This window comes from Hippopotamus amphibius, chromosome 7 (assembly GCF_030028045.1).
Source record: "Hippopotamus amphibius kiboko isolate mHipAmp2 chromosome 7, mHipAmp2.hap2, whole genome shotgun sequence".
NCBI classification, from domain to species: Eukaryota; Metazoa; Chordata; class Mammalia; order Artiodactyla; family Hippopotamidae; genus Hippopotamus; species Hippopotamus amphibius.
In genome coordinates this window covers 19,570,001-19,578,962 of record NC_080192.1, presented here as the reverse complement: position 1 = coordinate 19,578,962, position 8,962 = coordinate 19,570,001, and the positions used below count along the sequence as shown (strand labels likewise).

General features: G+C 39.2%; 1 pseudogene; it reads right to left on the bottom strand.

Annotated features, from left to right (window-relative positions):
- Nucleotides 1-1,223: 1,223 nt before the first annotated feature.
- Nucleotides 1,224-8,962, bottom strand: part of LOC130857589 (reticulon-3-like) — a 68,647-nt pseudogene continuing 60,908 nt past the window's right edge.

Below are 8,962 nucleotides of genomic sequence, written 5' to 3'. Positions count from 1 at the left end.
TTTCCATGGAGTTCATGGGGATAGTATTTAAACCATGTTTTAGTGGTTTTAAAAGGTAGCAGAGCGTAAATGTTCCTTTGTAGGTATTTTTTCTTTATCAGGGACAGAGCATCTAGAAAGTCTTCTCTATTAATCATATTTAAGCCCTTTTCCAAATCAGGAATCACCTGACTATCATTACTTACTAACATATACCCTCTGAAGTGACTTTCAGTGAACTGCGTGCATGTCCATTTATCCAGAGGCAGCTACTAATGTTATTTTTTATTTTTATAGAAATCACAGACATTTAATTTCCTAAGAAAAGCACAGCCTTGTCTGTTAAGCTTGAGGTAGGTAGGGAAGAAGGTAGGAAGCGCCTTTCTCATACTGAAACTCAGAACTCCTGTCCAGAGGAAATGAAACAGAAACCACCTTTCCCAATGGTGGAGCTTTTCATTTCCTAAGCAGGAGGGGGAAAGGAGTGGTGGTGGTCAGCTCAGTGGGCCAACTTTCTGTTTCTGATCTCATTTATCAGATGGTATTTTAGGATCCAGGGATTATCAGTATCACCTATGAGTTATTAATAGAATTGAAAGTTATTTGTACTAGTGAGGTGGGAGAAGACAGATGATAACAGGAATAGCTGCTCATATTATGCGACAGGGAGATAAGGTCAGAGGAGGGTAAGAATAGTCCAAAGAATATATGAAAGTTAACTGGATAGTCATTATTCCACTCCCACCCCAAATCATTTTTTTATAATAATAATTCCTTAAATTGAAAATAAGGACAAAACTCCTGTGAGAAATTGGTTTAAAACTCAATACTTGTGTATTAGATAGACGAGTTGGAGAAGTGTGTTTTTTCTTCCATTTCCTTGTTTATCTTCACCCTGTGTCTTTTCAACCCACAGGCAAAAGCTCCACCATCCTTAGAGATTCTGGTTACTTACTAATTTGAATCTTATTCTTTTAATTTCAAAGATATCAATTCCTTTTCAATGTAACATGTTCTGGAGGTTGGTACAGAAACTAAAGAGAACGAAAGTGAGAAAACATCAGATTTAAAAAGTTTGGAAGTGAACACTGGACATCTTCCCTCATGGTACAAGTGAGATGTTATAACTGTTCAGTGGTGATTTAGTAACTGTTAAATTTTTAATTTCCATGTGCTTTTTCTTTTTTCTTTGAAATGCCAGAGAATGTTGCTTGGGTCCTTCAACAACTGACTTGGTCTCGTCCTCATGACACAATGTAGTAGTCAGTCTGGGATTTGTACTTTTCATTGAAACGCTGAAAATTTACAGTTCGGCAAAGATTAGAAGGGCAATTTCATTGGAACTGCACTAACATTGGTCATTAGCCACATGAAGACAGCCAGACCTTTCACCAGAAACAGACACATGATGAGTTTTGGGCCCTTGTTGATGGGGTCACTCTCATAATTATGGGAAACTTCTGAAAATAGCTTGATTGCATGGCCTTTTGACTTCTGTACAGCTTGGATGACAGACTTGTGGACCCTGAAGCTGATGATGACAAAGAGGCGAGCCAGGATGATGTAAGAAGCCACAGTGATGATGCTGAAATCTCCAGGGTAAGTAGCACTATCAGTGTGGGGCAAGAACCAAGCTCAGCTTTCTTCACATTGGGCCAGAAAATCAGATGGTGTATTGCAAAGCAGGCTACAGAGCAGTAGCTCCCAGGCAACTCCCTCCCATGTCCCCTCCCCCATCACTGGGTGTGGAGGGTTGGGCCCCAGCGGGCAAAGAGGAGTTAGATGGAATCGACTGGCTTCCAAAGGCTCTACCATGGGCTATTCCAAGGAAGGCAGGGGAGAAAGAGGGAAAATAAAATAATCACACTGTCAGCTCTCCCAAGTCCTTTCACTCCTTCTGATTCATGCTTATACTCTGACTACTAGTAATGTTTTGATATATAGCCTTCCAGACTTTCTCTATTATTTTATATGCTAACTGGAACTTTTCTTGTTTAATATTTCACTTAAAAATCCCTTCTTCCTTTGCATTTTTTCCCCAACTGAAAGGGTTCCCTAATTGTTTTCTTTTGTCTCTCTGCCCCTGCCCTAATCCCATTCCCCTGAGGTAGATTCTAGTCATGTTTTGATATATAGCCTTCCAGACTTCCTCAATTATTTTATATGCTAACTGGAGTCATGACTGTTTTCGCTGGATGGGACCTTAGAGATCGTCTTTCCATCTCTCCCTACCCCTTCCCACTGTCCCTCCGCTGCAGGCTTCCAGAAGATACATAGGCTAAATGCCCCACCTGAAACGCCACCTCAGCCAGTGATGGACAAAGAAGCTCGGACTAGAACCCAGGTCTTTTCAGTCCTAGTTAAATGACCTTTCTGCTGCATCCCACAATTTTGTTTTTTTTACCCTGTTTCATGACCTAAAAAGAAGCAGTTTCTGTAAGATGGATTTAAGTGGTTTACAGCCAGATTTAGTTTACAAGGTCACCATTCATTTTCTGATGGAAAACAAGCAAACAGACAAACCAACAAATGAGCTTCTAACCAAATAGAAATGGCTGTGGTTCATCTCCTCTGTTCCTCCTTTGGCCTCAGTGACTGGCCCACAGGCCCATTGCTCTGCTTTCCTGGAGCAGCTTTCTTATACTAAGATCATCCTTAGATCCATCTATCATACACTCAGCAGTTACTTCTTATTCTTTTTTCTTATTGGTCACTTGATTTGGGCATAGGTACAACTCTCCCTGCTTTCTCTTCAAGTGCTTCCAGAAAGATTGAACTTAAACCGGCCAGACCATCTGAGTTGCTGATTTTCTGAGTATGTTCAAGGTGTTCCCCATAAAAACCAGGACTCTCCCCTGGTGTGGGACATCATGTTTCTTATTCATGTACCTTCAACTGAAATTTATAGCTTGACTAGTAAATTCTGACCCACCTTAAACTGCTAGTCTTGACTTTTTCTGTAAATTTTTAAACAGACCCCTCACCAAGCTTTCTAAGTTCAACTTGAGCACACACATACATCCCCTTTTATAGATAGAAAATGCACACTTTCACAAAATAACACTAATAAAAACCTTGGGGGTCTCATTCAACGTCCACCCTTCTTTCACCCCAATCACTCTCAGAACTTCTCAGTCACCTAGCCCACCTAGAAGTCCTAGGATCACTCCTCACACCAGGCCCAGATCTTTGGACTTTATTCAAAGTCCATCATGTCTTCTGAGTCATAGTAAACACGTTTAACTATAGTCAGATCTCTGACACAGAGAGAATTCATAGGGAGCTTTGGATGTAAGGCTTCTTTTTTCTTTTTTGCCAAGAATCTGATTTGAACAAACTTGAGTTTTCAAGGAAGAACATGTCAGAGAGTGAATGACAAAGAGACCCACTTTGCAAATATAATGTGCAATTAATAGAACACAAGCGAGCTCTTCTGGGTCTGATGGTGGTGGTTGCTGCTTGGGGATCTCTTTCTTTCACATAGCCTTTGCCTGTTGTTTCCCCTTGTGTGTGCTTGCGCGTGTGCTGTGGGGGATGTTAAACAAGCACCGTTTTGTTTCATGTGATTGCAGAATAATGCTTTCATGTTTACCTTTCATATCCACTTTAAGGATGGAATCTGTTTTACAACTGGGACTGCTGTGATGACCAATTCCGTAGCACTGCCTTCAGTTCAGGCGCATGCCTCTGAAACCTTAATCACTAACACATGCTGCTCTGAATCAAGAATTCCCCTCTCTGGCTACTCAGCCTGAGCAATGAGCTGCCTAACTTGGATCCTACAGGCTTCTTGAGAAACTCCACAGGCTGCCTTACTACCACACTGGTAACATGCAGAAGATTGATATTTTCCAGGCCCAAGCAGGACTTTGAAATAATACCTAGCAGTTGTGGAGAGCTATTTATTTTCCCCTCCTCCTGCAAGTGTTTTCACATACATGATCTCATTTTATCCTTCAAATAGTCCTTGGAGTTAAGTAGGGAAAGCAGTATTTTCCCCTAGGAACCTGAGGTCCAGGGATGTTAAGTAACTTGCTCAAGGTCACACATTAGCCTTGACTCCTAGCCTGGTGTTCCTTCCACTAAAACGACACTAGTATTTACTTTGTCCTGTGTCAAAATAATTCTAAAGTCTTTTCAGGTGCTGCATGAAACCAAACTGTCGTTCTTGTAGCTTGGATTTAATTAAATTTATAACAGCTTTAGTGTTTTGGGGTTTTTTCCCCTAGTCCTTAAATTATAACTAGAAGGCAGTGATTTTGTGTGCCTAAAATTATTTGGGGAGCTTTTCAGTAGATCCTGTTTCAGTAGATCAAAGATACAGTCCCCAAAAAACAAAAAGACAAAAAAACAAAGCAGTATTTGTCTGGAAAAAATACCTTAGAGGGAGAAAGTGAAACCTCCAGGGTCCGAGTTTTCTGGAGAGGGAGAAGAGTAAGAATAGAGAGGAATTTATGGAAAGACATGAAGTTAGGTGCTGCTTATGTTAAGAGCCAACAGGGGAATCTCTGGTGGTGGGATTGCTTGAAAGGACTCTGGCAAAGAGGAACAGTTGATAAGATATTTGCTCTGTGGTACAGGCTATGATCCTTCCTTGTGGTCACTATATATTCAGCAAAACATGTATTTTATGTGAATGGAGGCTTTTCTTTGAGAATTAATGAAGAGCCTGAGTTTTACTTCTTAATTGACATAGTGGAGAACTGAGCAGAAGAGATCATAAGACCTCTGGATTTCTGCAGACTAGAATTGGAGGCTTATAGTCATTGCACCTAACTACCTATGGGATGGATGTGATCCAGTGATATCTGGGTGAATACATGATGGTTAGCATGAAGACATTATAGAAAATATTATTATTTTTGGAATACTCTGATGGCTTTAGAAGAACTACGATGTGATTAGAGATGTCATAAGAAAGGTACACATCAAGAAAGTGAATGTGAACAAGGATGTTTGCAAACAGAGTAGGTGAAAGATTAAGAACCTTGAGATGCAGTTCCAGCTTTGGCACATGTTGCAGAATGATTTTAACTAAGTTCTAGTGCCTTTGTTCCCTTTCCTATGCAATATGTAATGGTAGTTCACATGGACTTTTAATGCTTTTAAGCTAATAGCCAGGACCAAAAAGGGGAATTTTCTATATCTGGAAATATTTACTTTAAGATCTTGAGAAAGAGTTCTTAGTCTCAAGGAGCAGAGGATGGAGAGGTGCAAGGCACAGAACCAAAACATTAATTTTCAATTCAGAAAATAACAGACATTTTACATGGATGTAAGGAGCAAAATTGTCTTCTTTGCAAAGAAATATGAACCCAGATATACTGCCTTAGAAATAAGGGCATGTCCTCATCTGTGGTATGGATACTGGAGAGTCCCAATCTTCTTCACAATTTAGGGGCTAAGATGACAATAGGACTTGATGGGAACACTTAAGTTGAATAATTTCAAGCCTCTCAGTAATAAAGTGAATTAGCATCATCTGCTGAAAAATAAGCATTGGGATTATAGAAATTTGTGGGCTCCACAATACGTATGGACTAGTTCTGGGACAAGTAGACTAGGGAGGCAATGATAAATTAATGGCAAACCTGCCTATGAGTGGCTAAGGTCAAAGAACCTCTATATAGTCTTATACAAACTTTTCAAATAAAGGCTCCCTCCACCTTTTTACTGTCACAAAATTCAATTCTTTTTGAGAATACTGCTCAAGTGGGCTTCCCATTTCCCTCCTCCCTCCCCATCATGGGTCCAGGAGGAGCAAGCAGAGAAAAGGCCATTATTCTTCTGGCTGCCTTTTCATCACTTATTCTTGTAATGAGCAAATATTTGTTGAACAGCTACTAGTCTAGGTGCTCTGGGTTAGGTGATAGGAATGCAACTGCAGACAAAACAGAGCCCTCCTCATGAACTTATTTTGTCATCATTTTAACTCCTTGGATAAAAACACTGCCTTTGAAGTTTATGCTGCATATAAAAAGACCACCCCTTCTCTTTCTTGTTGCTTTTATTTATCAAGTAACCCATTTGTTGAAGGTTTTGGTGCTTATTCTTTGAGTCTGGGTTGTGGGTGTGAGGAAAGTTGAGCATTCTTTGAGCTGTCTCTCCACTTTTCAGATGAGAGACATTATGCTCTGAATCTCTTTTTTGTAAGCTATTTCCTACCACTGAAAACACTGATTAGCTATCACAGTATTGCTCTGGGGCACCTTAACCTATTCAGCAAAGTTAACAATGAATATCATGGCAGTACCCTTGGTTTGATCCTTGCCTCGAGGCTGAGTTTTAACTAGCATTTATTGCTCAATCATGTATTTTACCATCTGGCATCAAAAAGCAGTTGCTTTCTCTAACCCTGTAAATCCTCAAATTCCTGGATGTATTCCCTTTTATTCCTGCTTGCACTGTGGTTAGTTCTTTTCTGAGCTCATCTCCTTCTTGTAATACCTTGCTGTATTAGTTTGCTAGAGCTGATGTAACAAAATACCACAAACTGTGTGACTTCACAGAAATTTACGATCCCACAGTACTGGAGGCTTTCCCTGCTCATCATTTTGGTAAAAATATATTGCATTTTATGAAACAAATATTAAATGTTCCTATATAAACTTTGGCTAGAAAATATTGTATTAGGGCTCGTTACATTGAGCCTTAATCCAATATGACTGGTGTCCTTATGTAAGATGAGGAGCTTAAGACATAGCCACGCATGGAGGGAAGACCATGTGAAAGCACAGGCAGAAAATAGCCATCTATCACACAAAGAGAGAGGCCTCAGAAGAAACCAACTTTGCCAATACCTTCCTTGATCTTGGATTTGCAAAATCCAGGACTGTGAGAAAATAAATTTTTGTTGTTTAAGCCACCCAGTCTGAGGTCCTTTGTTATGGGAGCCCTAAACCAAACTGATACAGGATCCTGGTTGCCACTTTCTGCCTGGGTTCTTATGTTCTTAGCTCCATATTATTTACAAATGAGCAAATTTCTGGAGGTTAATTGCAGTGCTGAATGTTAGGTTCATCTTAATGCATTTCCATTCCCTCTGAAGATCTTAGATTCTCAAATCTTAGTTGTCTTGTTGAATTCCAGGTTTTTTCCTTCTGTTCTGTGAGACCACAGAAAGTTCTGTTCAGCTTCTAGACTCATAGCCACCCCCTTCTGCTCAATTCTCAAATGCTAGACTCTATACTGCTTATGAATCACCAAATGCATTCTGAGGAAGAGTGGAGCAGAATTTGGGGCTTATCTCAACATATTTCTTGGTTCTTGGAGAGCTTTACCTCTCAAGTCCTGGCTGCCTTGACAGTTTCATATGCTTTCAAACAGATGTAGTTTTTATTTTATTCAACTTTTCTAGGTTTTTGTTTGTTTTTGTAGGAAGGTTTGGTTTGATATATACATGTCTATCAAAGCTATAACTGGAATAATTTTTATATTAATTTTTAATGTAGGCATTTTATTAAATTCTCATAGTCTGTAATAGCTTTTTTAAAAAATTTAATTTTATTGAAGTATAGTTGATTTACAATGTTGTGTTAGTTTCTGGTATACAGCAAAGTGATTCAGTTATACATATATACATTCTTTTTCATATTCTTTTCTATTATGGTTTATCATAGGCTATTGAATATAATTCCTTGTGCTATACTGTAGGACCTTATTGTTTATCAATTTTATATATAATAGTTTGCATCCTGTGATAGCTTTTTGATTGGATCTTGTTTGCATCCATTCAAAATTCATATGTTGAAACCTAATCTCTAATGTGATAGTATTTGAAGGTAGGGATTTGGGGAGTTGATTATGTAATGAGGGTGGCGCTCTCATGAATGGGATTACTGCTGTAATAAAAGAGACCCCAGAGAGCTCCCTCACCTATTCCACCATAGGGAGATACAGTGAAAGGATGGCCATCTGCAAAGCAGGAAGCAGGCCCTTACCAGACACCAAATCTGTCAGCACCTTGATCTTGGACCTGCCAGCCTTCAGAACTGTGAGAAATAAATTTCTGTTGTTTATAAGCCACCCAGAGTAAGGTCTTCTGCCAGAGCAGCCCTAACTAAGACAGTTAAGTATCGTATCTCAGTCTTCCAGCATTGAATATTGTTGTGAAGTATGAAGCCAGTCTAATTTTTCTTTTAGTATTAGGTATGAGAAAGAATGTGATACTGTAGCAAAGTATAATGATTTAAATGAGATAGAACTTTATATCTCTCTCGTCTGTCAATCTGGCTGGTCTAAGTTATCAGAGCAACTGCTGCATAGTCACCCAGGGAGCAATTTATTCTGCCTTGTTGCTCCACCGTGCCCTGGGGTATTATTCTCACCCCCAAGATTAAAGGTGGAATGCTGGCACATCCACCTTCCAGCTTGCAAAAGAGGCAAAGTGGCAAAATTCAGAGAAAGCAGCTTTTCTTTAAATTTTGGGTGATTTTGCACACTTCACTTTAGTGTGTATACAATTGTCCAGAACATACTCACATGGCCACCCTGACTAACTTCAAAGAAAATTAGGATATGCAGTGTCTAGCTGGGTTGTTATACAGCCAGAAATAAGAGGAAATTTAGAGGTAACAAACAGGAACGTGTCTCAAATTGGAGGTTACTTAATCATTTTGCCCGCATGCGCAAAGTTTTTTTGTTTTGTTTTGCTTTCATCTCTGAAGTCCAATGCTATCACTAGGATATGTTTTAGTGTAGATCATATTGCATGAGGGATTTTTTTGGGGGGGAGGAGGGTGTTATGGATTGCTAGTTCAAGTTAGAGATTTAAGTTTTTTAAGTTTTTCAAAATTATGTCTTTAAATTATTTTTTTCTTCTTTTCGTTTTGTGTTTTGTTTTTGTCTCCAGTTCACATCTGTCACTCTGCTTGCTTTTCTCAATCCTGTTCTTTTATCCTTTTGTGTGATTTCTGTGCTGGTTCTCTGTGCTGCTTAATGTAGCCTTGATTTCTTGGATGGACTTTTTTTTCTATTTACTTTT